Below are 17,406 nucleotides of genomic sequence, written 5' to 3' on the forward strand. Positions count from 1 at the left end.
GCCATGGCCTCCCGCGCACACCCGCCTGGAGACACCAAGCAGCAGCGCCCGCCTGGCCACCCCCGACGCCTGGCCGGAGCAACCCCGTCGGCACCAGCAGACGGCGCCGCACCAACCCTCCGCCGCACCACCTCCAGCCCACCGCGGCCCAGATCGGGCCCTGGATGGCCCGCATCGCCGGCCGCCGCCTGCTGCAACGCCACGGCCGTGCCACCACAGCCCGCAACGCCTAGCCGCACCCTCCCGCCGCCGCGGCAGACGAGACTCCAGGGCCGCCGCCCTGGCTTCCTCCCTTCCCTCCGGCAACGCCCCACACGGGCCGGCCACCTCGACGGAAACGAGCTCGGGCCCCCTCACCCCCTTCGGAGTTGAGGTCCGCCGCCACCGCGGCAAGGGCAGGCGGCAGCGGCGGCAGGGGGCGGCGCAAGCCGGCTGCTGGCGGCGCGGTTGGGGGATTGGCTCCCGGCGTCGCCTGGGGAGCGACGCGAGGAGCCCTCGTGAGTTATGGCGTCCATGCCACACAATATAGTGAAGCAGAATCTCTTGTGTCGCTATCGCCCGTTCCCGTGGGGGCGTGCTGTGGCAAGATAGATGCTGATAGTTTGATCCCACGCGTTCTAGTCACCTCGTGCCTACTTCCCGGTAGTGGGAGGTGCAGGTACACCATGCTCTGGTTTCTTCACAGCGGGAGAAGCATGTTTGCTAGCATATTGGTTTTATTGGACCGTTTTGCCCTCCCACCAAATCACATAATACTGCACAACTGCCACGTACCGGTTCAGTTAATTTCTTTTCTGTTCTCATGCGATGGCTCGCGCTGTTTCCAATATGTCTGGGCCGATATCTTGATACCGTCGCGGCCCAACACATTCAGACACAGGTGTTATTTTCGTGTCAATAGTCCCACATCGATTTCATATACCGAATCCCATCAGTTTATATACACAGCTTTTTGGGTTGTAGCAAGCTGCCTTAGAATCACAAGCCAATTGTACGAGAAATACGAGGGGGCAAAAGCTCTGCGGGATCAGAGGAATTTGGGAAATCGTAGCGATGGAATTCGCACAAGAAATATGAGGAAAAATCCCTGCGGGATCCAAAGAATTTGGGAAATCAGAGCCGAATAATCGGAGAAAAAAGGGAGGCGGGGATTAGAGGAGAGGTAAGAGAAGGGGAGATTGCGAAAATCCTTGGCAGAAGGAGTGAGCGTCGTCGGCAGCACAGATCGGGGGATGAGCAGCGCCCGCTCGCTCGGAGATCCCAAGCACGAGCGCAGCCTCATCTCAGAGGATCAGGAAGCGTTACCCTGAGGCATTTTCCAATCTGATTGTTGGGCCTTCTTCCCTTTCTCTTTATCCTGTTTTCATCTCCTAAGTGGGGTGGGGCCCATGTGCTGGGCATGATCGGAAGACTACAAATCCAGAAATGAACACAGTCGCTATTCATTTTATTCATCTTAAAAAACATATGGACTGATTGAATAAAAACATATTTATAAATGCACTTCAAATATTTCTTGGTAATTTTTTAAATGATAAATACTAATTATTATTTTAATATTTATATTTATGGCCTTTAATTTAAATTTTGGCATGCCCCGATATTTCAGGACCTGCCCTAGCAGAAGACGAGTGGAGAGGAGGTGCAGAGCGAGGGCGAGCCGGGAGAGGGAGAGAGCATCCTGGCGGCACATGTCAACGGAAGAGTAGTCTGTTGTTGATGACGTATAGACTCTAGAGGATCATGTAGCATGGGAACGGCCACTTAAACAAGGTTTGGTCCTGGTTCGGTTCAACTGCACCACCTATTTTGTTCCTGAAAAGGAGGAAGAGTTTCAAATTTTAAAAGATTTACAACTTCAAATTTTAAAACATTTGGCACTCAAAACAACAAGCTTTCCCAAAAATTATTCCTAAGATTATAATTAGGTTTTTATTTTAAAAGCATATGAAAAATGGAGGAAAACATGTGGCATGTAATCTAGGGTAATTTGCATCATGCTATTTATTTGGTACAATACAATGTATAAGATCCATGGCTCCGTGCAATTTGAATTCAATAAAGGCGCAGCACACTCCTATATGTTTGAAATGATGTTATATGATTTTTATTAATACACACTATACAATATAAGTTTAATTAAAGGCTCTATTTTATTTTCGATTTACTATACAATATAAGTTTAATTAAAGGCTCTATTTTATTTTCGATTTGATTGCAACAAAGTATATCAATTTGAATTAATATGACACCGTAGCAACGCACGGGTTTTGTGCTAGTACCTCATAAACACAACAAAAATAACACATGAATAATCTAGCACCGGCCTTTCTGGCTAGCCATGTTTACATAAAACCACACATGGAACCAGTAAGAGTCTCGGGGTTATATATAGGCTTCTGTCCCTATAACAATGAATATTACACAAATAAAAGCATGAAATGCGTGAGTATATTAGAGCATCTCCAGTCGCGTCCCTCAAAAAGCGTCCGGCAAAAATGATTTTGGGCACGTTTGGGACCGCGCCGGACAAAAAAAAGACCAAAAATCTGTACAAAAAAGAGACCCTTCCCAGCCGCGTCCCTCAAACAGCGTCCGAATGCATGCATTTTAATAGAGGGGACCACCCCATGTGGGAAAAGTAGGTGAGAGAAAGTGTGGGGAAAGAGACTAGCATGTGGGGACTAGGGGCTGCATGCATGCATGTGGACGCCGGACACAAAATGAGGCGCTAATTAGCTTTGGGGGACGCGACTGGACGACTTTTTTCCCCATTTCTTGTCCGCGGCTCATTTGGGGGAGGCGACTGGAGATGCTCTTACAAAGCTGTGTTCTCCACGAAAACCTGCATAAGCTGAGATAAATTAATCATCACAACTTTGCACCATGCATGTGCGTTGCATTTTCTTACTTCCTTTTTGCCCTGTTTTTTTCATCGGGTTCATTTTTCCTTAACAAGAGAAAATAAACCACGATAAACATGCCGAGACATTTCCACACTGCATACTGATTCTATGATACACTATACAAGCTGGAAAAATGTGACAATCAGGAACAAATCAAAAAGATAATGTTTCAGTTTTCATTTCTTCATCCAGTTCTATTTTCGTCCAGTTCATGCTACCTTCCAATACCAAACAACAGGGAACGTGCGAGACATATGTACAATGCATGAGAGAGCAAATTAATTGACCCAATCTGCATTGGCTGAAGACCTGAAGTATATGCCGTACATATTGTATGACAAACACGGTACAAGTAGCTGAAAAAAAAGTGCAACCAAGCAAAAAAATCAAAATGAACACATTGTTGCGGGTGCATTTTTTTTTTGACAATCAATACCATATATTTATAGTAGAAAATAATACTTGGTAGAAATACATTTGGTATAAAATAAAGGATCAAATCTTCGAGATCTTCCAACTCTTTATTCTTTCAAGACACAATCTTATAATTTTCTAAAGATGACCATAGAAGAATGACATAGATGCTAAATCACGAACCTGTAAATACCAACAAAGGTTTTCCATAATTTTAATTTGAGACGAAATGCCAAAGTTGCTTACACGCGCACATTCATTAAAGTAATTAACCAACATCAGCAAGAGTAACAAGACCAATATTCCAGTGAAAAGCAACCAAACATCCCAGTTGACATCTCCGAAAGACGAGAGTGCAAATCACCAGTGGCGGATGCAAGTGTAGGCATGGGGTAGCACCAGATACCGGGTAAAAAATAATTCCTTTGTAAACTAGCAAATTTTCACCATGTATGCTACCCCTAAAACCAGTTTTTAGGCACCAGTAGCACGCCGTGCACCCTGATCATCAGCTCCCTAGCTCCGCCACTTCAAATCACCATTATCGAGAACGAAGCACTCTGAACAAATATCTCTAGGATAATCCTCCTTCTCTGCAACCATGAGAAGAAGTCTAGAGTCAATCTAGCGAAGTAAACTTTGAAGAACCATACCTAGAGAAAATTAAACGTTCAACACCGTTGATGTTAGGATGGAGATCTCGTTGTCGAACAAAAGACCGAATATGACTTACTGAAGATGATGTCATCTCCAGGGGGGAAGTCCAAAATAAGACGACTACCAAAATCCTAACCTAATTTATTGAAAACACTACTATTATTAATATCTACACTCATAGATAGGATCCCCCACCCCTCCCGACGTTGGCGAGGGGAACTAGAGGAGGTGGGAGATGTTGGGACGATCCCAAGTTTATTGAGTGTGTTGCGGGGTTGGATATGGTAACTAAATCAAGATGAGTACGTCCGCCGTTGATGTTATTGCATGCACATATGCTGATGTGTATCGAAACCGTATTGGGCATGCAATGGTATCTTGAAGTTTGTTCTTCTCTTCTCTTATGTATCCATATTTTTGCTGAGAATTATCTCTAATTATCATCATAACTTGCATTTTCTCTAAAAGATTACCAGATTTTATATCCATCTTTTAGAATCTATCCTATAGCTTTCACCAGTAAGGGTAGGTGGGAAGAAATGATCTCCCATCCCGCTCCTAAGAGGATCATGAGCAAACCCTAGCCTTCACCAACAGACTACTGACCCTCCCTGACTATTTCCCATCCTCATCGCGACGGTCGGTGTGCACCATGGAGATGGCGAGGATTGTCTCCAAATGGAGTCGCCATGCTCGTGGTGGCCTTCCAGGCAACGTTGTGGGGAGGGCTCTGGGAAGCGTATGCATTTTGGGTCGGCACGGTGAATCGACGCGGTGGTGCGGATCCTTCGGCGTTCGGTCGAGAGGCTTGTTGGTGCAACGACATCCGATGCTTTTCATTGGCGTAGCAGATGGGGGTGCAAAGTTGTTACTCCAGATTTCATGTCGCTCATAGTGGAAGTGGAGAACCGAGGTAGCGAACCCTCGGTAGGGGTGGTGGTGGGCGTCGTGGCTGCTCGAGCAACGTGGTGGCTTGTGTCTATAACACACCAATGCCTCTTCCTAGCGTGGTGGTCGTGTAGTCTCCTATGCTTGGTGGTGGCAGTTGCACTATATCTTCTTACTTCTTTGACGATCTTGTGGCCAGTGGTGATGATTCGAACAATGGTGGTCTTTTCCACGATGGTGGGGTCTTGGGCATGGCTTCTCAGTTCCAATGACTTTGATGATGGAAGTTACGATCTTCGTGGTGGTCGTCGAACCGGTCATGGAGGGTTCCTCTCGGGCTACGTTTTGGCGTGGTGTCTGGGAGCCGGGGCGGCGGCTTTGGATGGAAGTTTTGACGTCTGCTGAGCTGGGAAGTCTTTAAGGGCATGTTTGGTACCCTGGGCTGATTTTGAGGCTCACTGGCGCAATGGTGCGAGCACACTTTCCCATCCGGAACAAGCCACAATCTAGAATTGGCATGTTGTTTGGTAGCTCGAGCTGCATGGTTTGGGCCAAAAAGACACTTTTGTTTGTTTGCCTTCAGCCAACCCCAAATGTCGATGAAGATGAAACTACACATGTTTGGACCATCCAGGAAAGCGTGAGGTCACCTCTTCTCTACAACGGGTGACCTTACCATACTATCACCTCCCATCACACATAAATCACAGTTCATTAGTTGCACACTTACGAAGCTAGCAGTTCACAAATTCATCCCTAGCTACTACGAATGGTAGTTCATAACGACATTCCCTAGCTACTACGAATGGCAGTTTAGCATCACATGCATGGTAGTTCAACATGTTGGGATCAAATAGGGGTTAGAGAAATAGGGGATCAAATGGGGTTCTTCTTATTCACTTCTTCATTTCACTTCTTCACTTGTTCTTCTCCTTCTCACATGGTGGTCTGCCCTCTGGCTACCCACATTGCATTTGCCCACGTGAGACTCTTCTCCTTCTAGGCTTCATTGTCGCATGCCTCCACACCATGGCCAGTATCAACTTCATCAAAAGTGAGAACATCTTGGAAGAAGTCATCCTTTCCCCAACCTTAGATCCAATTGTGAAGAATGCAGCAAGTAAGGACCAGCTTCACTTGAGTGTCAAAAGTGTGGAACGGTTTCTGGTCAAGGACCTTGAACCCATTCTTCAATCCAGCAAATGTCCTCTCACTGGTGACTCTAAGGCTTGAGTGTCTCAGATTGAATAACTCTTTCGCTTTCTGAGGTCGGTTCCTTGCAGAACTCGTTGAGGTGGTACCTTATTTTCCCGAAGGGAGGCAGAATACTAGGTCGGCATGCATATCCAACATCTCCAAGGTAGAACTTACCCTCAGGGATTTGCAACCCATCATGCATTGACAAGTTGTTGGACAAGATGCTTGCATCATGAGCCGAACCCTACCAGCCAGCAAGCACATATGTGAACCTCATATCAAAATCCGTAGCTGCTAGCACGTTCTGGCTGGTGTAGTGCTTTCTCCCACGGAATGTCGCAGACATTGATCTCTGTACCTTTGCAGTCACATGAGTACCATCAATAGCCCCAATGCAATCGTGTCAACCAATTAGCACACAATCATGCTTCTGATAGTACCACACATCTCATAAGTAGAACGGATATGATTTTGTACTCACCCTAAAATACGAGAACCACCTGTAGCTGTTCTTGATCTTAGGTAGTGTGTTGTTTGATGGTGGCTTGATCATTTCACCTCTGAGCTCCCCAACTGCATACAACACCTGTTGAAAGTACCGAGAGATAGTCTATGTGGATTGCCTCAATGTGTTATGGATGACTCTGAACCTCTGGTTATGACCCACGACATGAAGAAATATTGCGACTTGTTCTTCGACAGAGGTGGGGATGTGATGACCCACAAGTATAGGGGATCGCAACAGTCTTCGAGGGAAGTATTACCCAATTTATTGATTCGACACAAGGGGAGACAAAGAACACTTGGAAGCCTTAACAACGGAGTTGTCAATTCAGCTTGCACTGGAAACGGACTTGCTCGCAAGAGTTTATCAAGAGTAACAGCTTTATAGCAAGTAGCAGTAGTGAAATAACGGCAAGCAGAGTAACAAAGATAGCAGTAGTGATTATAGTAAACAAGCAGGATTAAAATACCGTAGGCACGGGGACGGATAACGGGCGTTGCATGGATGAGAGAAACTCATGTAACAATCATAGCAGGGCATTTGCAGATAATAATAAAACGGTATCCAAGTACTAATCAATCAATAGGCATGTGTTCCAATTATAGTCGTGCGTGCTCGCAATGAGAAACTTGCACAACATCTTTTGTCCTACCAGCCTGTGGCAGCCGGGCCTCAAGGGAAACTACTCGGATATTAAGGTACTCCTTTTAATAGAGTACCGGAGCAAAGCATTAACACTCCGTGAACACATGTGATCCTCACATCACCGCCATCCCCTCCGGTTGTCCCGATTTCGTCACTTCGGGGCCATTGGTTCCGGACAGCGACATGTGTATACAACTTGCGGGTAAGATCATAAACAACGAATATCATGATGAAACAATAACATGTTCAGTATCTGAGATCATGGCACTCGGGCCCTAGTGACAAGCATTAAGCATAACAAGTTGCAACAATATCATAAAAGTACCATCTACTGGACACTAGGCACTATGCCCTAACAATCTTATGCTATTACATGACCAATCTCATCCAATCCCTACCATCCCCTTCGGCCTACAGCGGGGGAATTACTCACACATGGATGGGGGAAACATTGCTGGTTGATGGAGAGGCGTTGGCGGTGATGGCGGTGATGATCTCCTCCACTCCCCGTCCCGGCGGAGTGCCAGAACGGAGACTTCTGGCTCCCGCGACGGAGTTTCGCGATGTGGCGGCGTTCTGGAGGGTTTCTCGCGACTTCGACTTCTCTCCGTGCGTTTTTAGGTCGAGGCGAATAAGTAGTCCGAAGGGGGGCGTCGGAGGCCGGCCGAGGGGGCCACACCACGGGCCGCGCGGCCCCCCCTGGGCCGCGCCGCCCTATGGTGTGGGGCCCTCGGGCCTCCACTTCAATTGCCCTTCTGGCTCCGTTAGTTTCCTGGGAAAATAGGGCCTTCTGCATAAATTCCGAGGTTTTTCCCGAAAGTTGGATTTCTGCACAAAAACGAGACACCAGAGCAATTCGGCTGAAAACAGCGTTAGTCCGTGTTAGTTGCATCCAAAATACACAAATTAGAGGTCAAACAATAGCAAAAGTGTTCGGGAAAGTAGATACGTTTTGGACGTATCAACTCCCCCCAAGCTTAGCTTATTGCTTGTCCTCAAGCAATTCAGTTAACAACTGAGCGATAAAAGAACTTTCACGAACACATTTGCTCATATGATGTATATATTCTCATGATATGGCTAATACTTGAGCAGTTCATAATAAGGTACATGCAAATAAGATCATCTAACAACTATATCAATCATAAAGAGGTACCAACAATTAATAATAAGCATCATGAATCATGTATATAAGCAGGATTGCAATGTTCATAAGAGAGTATGATAAAGTGGTATCTCGCTTGCCTGTATTTGATTGGCAAAACATAAATGCCCGGGCACCTCTGGAGTTCATAGAAAGACTAGAAGTAGTGATTGTCAAAGATAAAAGCATCAAGGTTATACCACAATCAATCATATTTTGAGACAAGCATATTATACTAAGAATGACAGTTGTGCTCTCAAGATAGTACTCATAGAAATAATGGAGACGCAACATAAAAGTAAAAGATTGACCCTTCGCAGAGGGAAACAGGGATTAACATGCGCTAGAGCTTTTCATTTTTATAAATCAGGAGTAAAATTATTTTGAGAGGTGTTTGTTGTTGTCAACGAATGGTAATGGGTACACTAACTACCTCGCCAACCGGACTTTCAAGAGCGGCTCCCATGAATTGCATATTTATGTAGCACTCCTTCCAACCTTTCTTACACAAACCATGGCTAACCGAATCCTCGGGTGCCTGCCAACAATCTCATACCATGAAGGAGTGTCTTTTATTTTAGTTTTATTATGATGATGACACTCCCCCCAACCTTTGCTTACACAAGCCATGGCTAACCGAATCCTTCGGGTGCCGTCCAACAATCACAAACCATGGAGGAGTGTCTATTTAAGTTCAATTAATTCGGGACTGGGAATCCCATTGCCAGCTCTTTTTTTGCAAAATTATTGGATAAGCGGATGTGTCGCTATTCCATATGAGAGTCCGTCAAAAGTAAATGACAAGGTTGAAAGCTAAACACCACATACTTCTGATGGCGTGTATTTCACACGTTCGTTGGGCAACCCCAAGAGGAAGGTATGATGAGCACAGCAGCAAGTTTTCCCTCAGAAAGAAACCAAGGTTTATCGAACCAGGAGGAGCCAAGAAGCACGTTGAAGGTTGATGGCGGCGGGATGTAGTGCGGCGCAACACCGCAGATTCCGGCGCCAACGTGGAACCCGCACAACACAACCAAAGTACTTTGCCCCAACGAAACAAAGGAGGTTGTCAATCTCACCGGCTTGCCGTAACAAAGGATTAACCGTATTGTGTGGAAGATGATTGTTTGCAGAGAAAACAAGAAAAACAAGTATTGCAGTAGATTGTATTTCAAGAAAGAGAATTGGACCGGGGTCCACAGCTCACTAGAGGTGTCTCTCCCATAAGACGAACAAGCATGTTGGGTGAACAAATTACAGCTTGGGCAATTGACAAATAAAGAGAGCATGACAATGCACATACATATCATGATGAGTATAGTGAGATTTAATTGGGCATTACGACAAAGTACATAGACCGCCATCCAACCGCATCTATGCCTAAAAAGTCCACCTTCAAAGTTATCATCCGAACCCCTCCAGCATTAAGTTGCAAAGCAACGGACAATTGCATTAAGTATGGTGCGTAATGTAACTCAGTGACTACATCCTTGAGACATAGCACTCAATGTTTTATCCCTAGTGGCAACAAAGACAACACAACCTTAGAACTTTCTCGTCACTCGTCCTGTGTGTCAATGCAGCATGAACCCACTATCGAGCATAAGTACTCCCTCTTGGAGTTAAAAGCATCTACTTGGCCGGAGCATCTACTAGTAACGGAGAGCATGCAAGATCATAAACAACACATAAGCATAACTTTGATAATCAACATAACAAGTATTCTCTATTCATCGGATCCCAACAAACGCAACATATAGAATTACATATAGATGATCTTGATCATGATAGGCAGCTCACAAGATCCGACAATGATAGCACAATGGGGAGAAGACAACCATCTAGCTACCGCTATGGACCCATAGTCCAGGGGTAGACTACTCACTCATCACTCCGGAGGCGACCATGGCGGTGTAGAGTCCTCCGGGAGATGATTCCCCTCTCCGGCAGGGTGCCGGAGGCGATCTCCAGGATCCCCCGAGATGGGATCGGCGGCGACGGCGTCTCGCAAGGTTTTCCGTATCGTGGCTCTCGGCACCGGAAGTTTCGTCACGGAGGCTTTAAGTAGGCGGAAGGGCAAGTCGAGAGGGGGCACAGGGGCCCCGGATGACAGGGCGGCGCGGCCAAGGGGGGGCCGCGCCGCCCTAGGGTTTGGCTCCCCGTGGCCCCACTTCCTTTCGTCTTCGGACTTCCGGAAGCTTCGTGAGAAAATAGGCCTCCGGGCTTTTATTTCGTCCAATTCCGAGAATATTTCTTTACTAGGATTTCTGAAACCAAAAACAGCAGTAAAACAAGAATCGGCACTTCGGCATCTTGTTAATAGGTTAGTTCCGTAAAATGCACGAATATGACATAAAGTGTGCATAAAACATGTAGATAACATCAATAATGTGGCATGGAACACAAGAAATTATCGATACGTTGGAGACGTATCAGCATCCCCAAGCTTAGTTCTCGCTCGTCCCGAGCAGTGTAAAACGATAACAAAGATAATTTCCGGAGTGACATGCCATCATAAACTTGATCATACTATTTGTAAAGCATATGTAGAGAATGCAGCGATCAAAACAATGTGTATGACATGAGTAAACAAGTGAATCATAAAGCAAAGACTTTTCATGAATAGCACTTCAAGACAAGCATCAATAAGTCTTGCATAAGAGTTAACTCATAAAGCAATAATTCAAAGTAAAGGTATTGAAGCAACACAAAAGAAGATTAAGTTTCAGCGGTTGCTTTCAACTTGTAACATGTATATCTCATGGATATTGTCAACATAGAGTAATATAATAAGTGCAATAAGCAAGTATGTAGGAATCAATGCACAGCTCACACAAGTGTTTGCTTCTTGAGGTGGAGAGAAATAGGTGAACTGACTCAACATTGAAAGTAAAAGAATGGTCCTCATAGAGGAAAAGCATCGATTGCTATATTTGTGCTAGAGCTTTGATTTTGAAAACATGAAACAATTTTGTCAACGGTAGTAATAAAGCATATGCATCATGTAAATTATATCTTATAAGTTGCAAGCCTCATGCATAGTGTACCAATAGTGCCCGCACCTTGTCCTAATTAGCTTGGACTACCTGGATTATCACCGCAATACATATGCTTTAACCAAGTTTCACAAAGGGGTACCTCTATGCCGCCCGTACAAAGGTCTAAGGAGAAAGCTCGCATTTGGATTTCTCGCTTTTGATTATTCTCAACTTAGACATCCATACCGGGACAACATAGACAACAGATAATGGACTCCTCTTTTAATGCTTTAAGCATTTGACAACAATTAATTCTTTTCTCATTAGAGATTTGAGGATATTTGTCCAAAACTGAAACTTCCACCATGAATCATGGCTTTAGTTAGCGGCCCAATGTTCTTCTCTCACAATATGCATGCTCAAACCATTCAACTCAGTGTAGATCGCCCTTACTTCGTACAAGACGAACATGCATAGCAACTCACATGAAATTCAACAATGAGTTGATGGCGTTCCCCAGCAAACATGGTTATCGCACAACAAGCAACTTAATAAGAGATAAAGTGCATAATTACATATTCAATACCACAATAGTTTTTAAGCTATTTGTCCCATGAGCTATATATTGCAAAGGTGAATGATGGAATTTTAAAGGTAGCACTCAAGCAATTTACTTTGGAATGGCGGGAAAATACCATGTAGTATAGGTAGGTATGGTGGACACAAATGGCATAGTGGTTGGCTCAAGTATTTTGGATGCATGAGAAGTATTCCCTCTCGATACAAGGTTTAGGCTAGCAAGGCTTATTTGAAACAAACACAAGGATGAACCGGTACAGCAAAACTCACATAAAAGACATATTGTAAACATTATAAGACTCTACACCGTCTTCCTTGTTGTTCAAACTCAAAACTAGAAATTATCTAGACCTTAGAGAAACCAAATATGCAAACCAAATTTTAGCATGCTCTATGTATTTCTTCATTAATGGGTGCAAAGCATATGATGCAAGAGCTTAAACATGAGCACAACAATTGCCAAGTATCACATTACCCAAGACATTTATAGCAATTACTACATGTATCATTTTCCAATTCCAACCATATAACAATTTAACGAAGGAGAAACTTCGCCATGAATACTATGAGTAGAAACCAAGGACATATTTGTCCATATGCTACAGCGGAGCGTGTATCTCTCCCATAAAGTGAATGCTAGGATCCATTTTATTCAAACAAAACAAAAACAAAAACAAACCGACGCTCCAAGAAAAAGCACATAAGATGTGGCCGAATAAAAATATAGTTTCAGGGAGGAACCCGATAATTTGTCGATGAAGAAGGGGATGCCTTGGGCATCCCCAAGCTTAGACGCTTGAGTCTTCTTGATATATGCAGGGGTGAACCACCGGGTGCATCCCCAAGCTTAGAGCTTTCACTCTCCTTGATCATGTTGCATCATACTCCTCTCTTGATCCTTGAAAACTTCCTCCACACCAAACTCGAAACAACTCATTAGAGGGTTAGTGCACAATATAAATTGACATATTCAGAGGTGACACAATCATTCTTAACACTTCTGGACATTGCATAATGCTACTGGACATTAGTGGATCAAAGAAATTCATCCAACATAGCGAAAGAGGCAATGCGAAATAAAAGGCAGAATCTGTCAAAACAGAACAGTTCGTATTGACGAATTTTAAAATGGCACCAGACTTGCTCAAACGAAAATGCTCAAATTGAATGAAAGTTGCGTACATATCTGAGGATCATGCTCGTAAATTGGCGTAATTTTCTGAGCTACCTACAGGGAGGTGGACCCAGATTCGTGACAGCAAAGAAATCTGGAACTGCGCAGTAATCCAAATCTAGTACTTACTTTTCTATCAACGGCTTAACTTGGCACAACAAAACTCAAAACTAAGATAAGGAGAGGTTGCTACAGTAGTAAACAACTTCCAAGACACAAAATAAAAACAAAGTACTGTAGGTAAAAACATGGGTTGTCTCCCATAAGCGCTTTTTTAACGCCTTTCAGCCTAGGCGCGTAAAGTGTGTATCAAGTAACATCGAGAGATGAAGCATCAACATCATAATTTGTTCTAATAATAGAATCATAAGGTACCTTTATTCTCTTTCTAGGGAAGTGTTCCATACCTTTCTTGAGAGGAAATTGATATTTTATATTACCTTCCCTCATATCAATAATAGCACCAACAGTTCAAGAAAAGGTCTTCCCAATATAATTGGACAAGATGCATTGCATTCAATATCCAAGACAACAAAATCAACGGGAACAAGATTATTGTTAACGGTAATGCGAACATTATCAACTTTACCCAAAGGTTTCTTTGTAGAATGATCAGCAAGATTAACATCCAAATAACAATTTTTCAGCTGGTGGCAAGTCAAGCATATTATAAATTTTCTTAGGCATAACAGTAAATACTTGCACCAAGATCACATAAAGCATTACAATCAAAATCTTTAACCTTCATCTTAATGATGGGCTCCCAACCATCTTCTAGCTTTTTAGGAATAGAGGCTTCGCGCTCTAGTTTCTCTTCTCTAGCTTTTATGAGAGCATTTGTAATATGATGCGTGAAAGCCAAATTTATAGCACTAGCATTAGGACTTTTAGCAAGTTTTTGCAAGAACTTTATAACTTCAGAGATGTGGCAATCATCAAAATTCAAACCATTATAATCTAAAGCAATGGGATCATCATCCCCAATGTTGGAAAAAATTTCAGCAGACTTTATCACAGTAGCTTCAGCAGCTTTAGCAGCAGCTTTTTCGCGCTTTGCATTAGAAGTGGAAACATTGCTAACACCAATTCTTTTATTAGTATGAGTAGGAGGTGCAGCAACATGTGTAGCATTAGCATTACTAGTGGTGGTAATAGTCCAAACTTTAGCTATATTCTTCTCTTTAGCTAGTTTTTCATTTTCTTCTCTATCCCACCTAGCACGCAGCTCAGCCATTAATCTTATATTCTCATTAATTCTAACTTGGATGGCATTTGCTGTAGTAGTAATTTTATCATCTAAATCCTCAGGTTTAGCAGCCATTTTATTGATTAAAGAAGATTGTGATGCAGACATGTATGAGATTTGGGTTTCAAGACTAGCAAGTTTAGTTTGCAACCCCGAGATTTCCCTATTCAGATTTTCAAGTTGATTTCCTATATTCTTCAACAAGATAGATTGCTCATTCATAATTTTAGTAAACAATTTATTTTGCTCATATTGTGATTGCATAAAACTCTTGGTGGATCTTTCAATTTCTAACATCTTTTCTTCATTAGGTGAAGCATACCTACCATAAGAGTTACCATTAGCAGTAGTATGGCCTAGAATCATTGTGATTGTTATTTTTAATGAAATTCACATCAACATATTCTTTTTGAGCAACTAATGACGCTAACGGAACATTATTAGAATTAACATTAGGCCTACCGTTCACAAGCATAGACATAATAGCATCAATCTTATCACTCAAGGAAGAGGATTCCTCAACAGAATTTACCTTCTTACCTTGTGGAGCTCTTTCCGTGTGCCATTCAGAGTAGTTGATCATCATATTATCAAGAAGCTTTGTTGCTTCACCAAGAGTGATGGACATAAAGGTACCTCCAGCAGCTGAATCCAATAAATTCCGCGAAGAAAAATTTAGTCCCGCATAGAAGGTTTGGATGATCATCCAAGTAGTCAGTCCATGGGTTGGGCAATTTTTAACCATAGATTTCATTCTTTCCCAAGCTTGAGCAACATGTTCAGTATCTAATTGTTTAAAATTCATTATGCTACTCCTCAAAGATATAATTTTAGCAGGGGGATAATATCTACCAATAAAAGCATCCTTGCATTTAGTCCATGAATCAATACTATTCTTAGGCAGAGATAGCAACCAATCTTTAGCTCTTCCTCTTAATGAGAAAGGGAACAATTTTAGTTTAATAATATCACCATCTACATCTTTATATTTTTGCATTTCGCATAGTTCAACAAAATTATTAAGATGGGCAGCAAGCATCATCGTAACTAATTCCGTAAAATTGATCTTTCATAACAAGATTCAAGTAAAGCAGTGTTTAATTTCAAAGAATTCTGCCGTAGTAGCAGGTGGAGCAATAGGTGTGCATAAGAAATCATTATTATTTGTGGTTGTGAAGTCACACAACTTAGTATTTTCAGCGTTGGCCATTTTAGCAATAGTAAATAAAGCAAACTAGATAAAGTAAATGCAAGTAAACTAATTTTTTTGTGTTTTCGATATAGCAAACAAGACAGCAAATAAAGTAAAACTAGCAACTAATTTTTTTGTATTTTGATTTAGTGCAGCAAACAAAGTAGTAAATAAAATAAAGCAAGACAAAAACAAAGTAAAGAGATTGAGAAGTGGAGACTCCCCTTGCAGCGTGTCTTGATCTCCCCAGCAACGGCGCCAGAAAATATGCTTGATGGCGTGTATTTCACACGTTCGTTGGGCAACCCCAAGAGGAAGGTATGATGAGCACAGGCAGCAAGTTTTCCCTCGTAAAGAAACCAAGGTTTATCGAACCAGGAGGAGCCAAGAAGCACGTTGAAGGTTGATGGCGGCGGGATGTAGTGCGGCGCAACACCGTAGATTCCGGCGCCAACGTGGAACCCGCACAACACAACCAAAGTACTTTGCCCCAACGAAACAAAGTGAGGTTGTCAATCTCACCGGCTTGCTGTAACAAAGGATTAACCGTATTGTGTGGAAGATGATTGTTTGCAGAGAAAACAAGTAAAAACAAGTATTGCAAGAGATTGTATTTCAAGAAAGAGAATTGGACCGGGGTCCACAGCTCACTAGAGGTGTCTCTCCCATAAGACGAACAAGCATGTTGGGTGAACAAATTACAGCTTGGGCAATTGACAAATAAAGAGAGCATGACAATGCACATACATATCATGATGAGTATAGTGAGATTTAATTGGGCATTACGACAAAGTACATAGACCGCCATCCAACCGCATCTATGCCTAAAAAGTCCACCTTCAGAGTTATCATCCGAACCCCTCCAAGCATTAAGTTGCAAAGCAACAGTACAATTGCATTAAGTATGGTGCGTAATGTAATCAACAACTACATCCTTAGAACATAGCATCAATGTTTTATCCCTAGTGGCAACAAAGACAACACAACCTTAGAACTTTCTCGTCACCGTCCTGTGTGTCAATGTGCATGAACCCACTATCGAGCATAAGTACTCCCTCTTGGAGTTAAAAGCATCTACTTGGCCAGAGCATCTACTAGTAACGGAGAGCATGCAAGATCATAAACAACACATAAGCATAACTTTGATAATCAACATAACAAGTATTCTCTATTCATCGGATCCCAACAAACGCAACATATAGAATTACATATAGATGATCTTGATCATGATAGGCAGCTCACAAGATCCGACAATGATAGCACAATGGGGAGAAGACAACCATCTAGCTACTGCTATGGACCCATAGTCCAGGGGTAGACTACTCACTCATCACTCCGGAGGCGACCATGGCGGTGTAGAGTCCTCCGGGAGATGATTCCCCTCTCCGGCAGGGTGCCGGAGGCGATCTCCAGGATCCCCCGAGATGGGATCGGCGGCGACGGCGTCTCGCAAGGTTTTCCGTATCGTGGCTCTCGGCACCGGGAAGTTTCGTCACGGAGGCTTTAAGTAGGCGGAAGGGCAAGTCGAGAGGGGGCACAGGGGCCCAGCATGACAGGCGGCGCGGCCAAGGGGGGGCCGCGCCGCCCTAGGGTTTGGCTCCCCGTGGCCCCACTTCGCTTTCGTCTTCGGACTTCCGGAAGCTTCGTGAGAAAATAGGCCTCCGGGCTTTTATTTCGTCCAATTCCGAGAATATTTCTTTACTAGGATTTCTGAAACCAAAAACAAGCAGTAAAACAAAGAATCGGCACTTCGGCATCTTGTTAATAGGTTAGTTCCGTAAAATGCACGAATATGACATAAAGTGTGCATAAAACATGTAGATAACATCAATAATGTGGCATGGAACACAAGAAATTATCGATACGTTGGAGACGTATCAA

Source organism: Lolium rigidum, chromosome 3, assembly GCF_022539505.1.
Source record: "Lolium rigidum isolate FL_2022 chromosome 3, APGP_CSIRO_Lrig_0.1, whole genome shotgun sequence".
NCBI lineage: Eukaryota > Viridiplantae > Streptophyta > Magnoliopsida > Poales > Poaceae > Lolium > Lolium rigidum.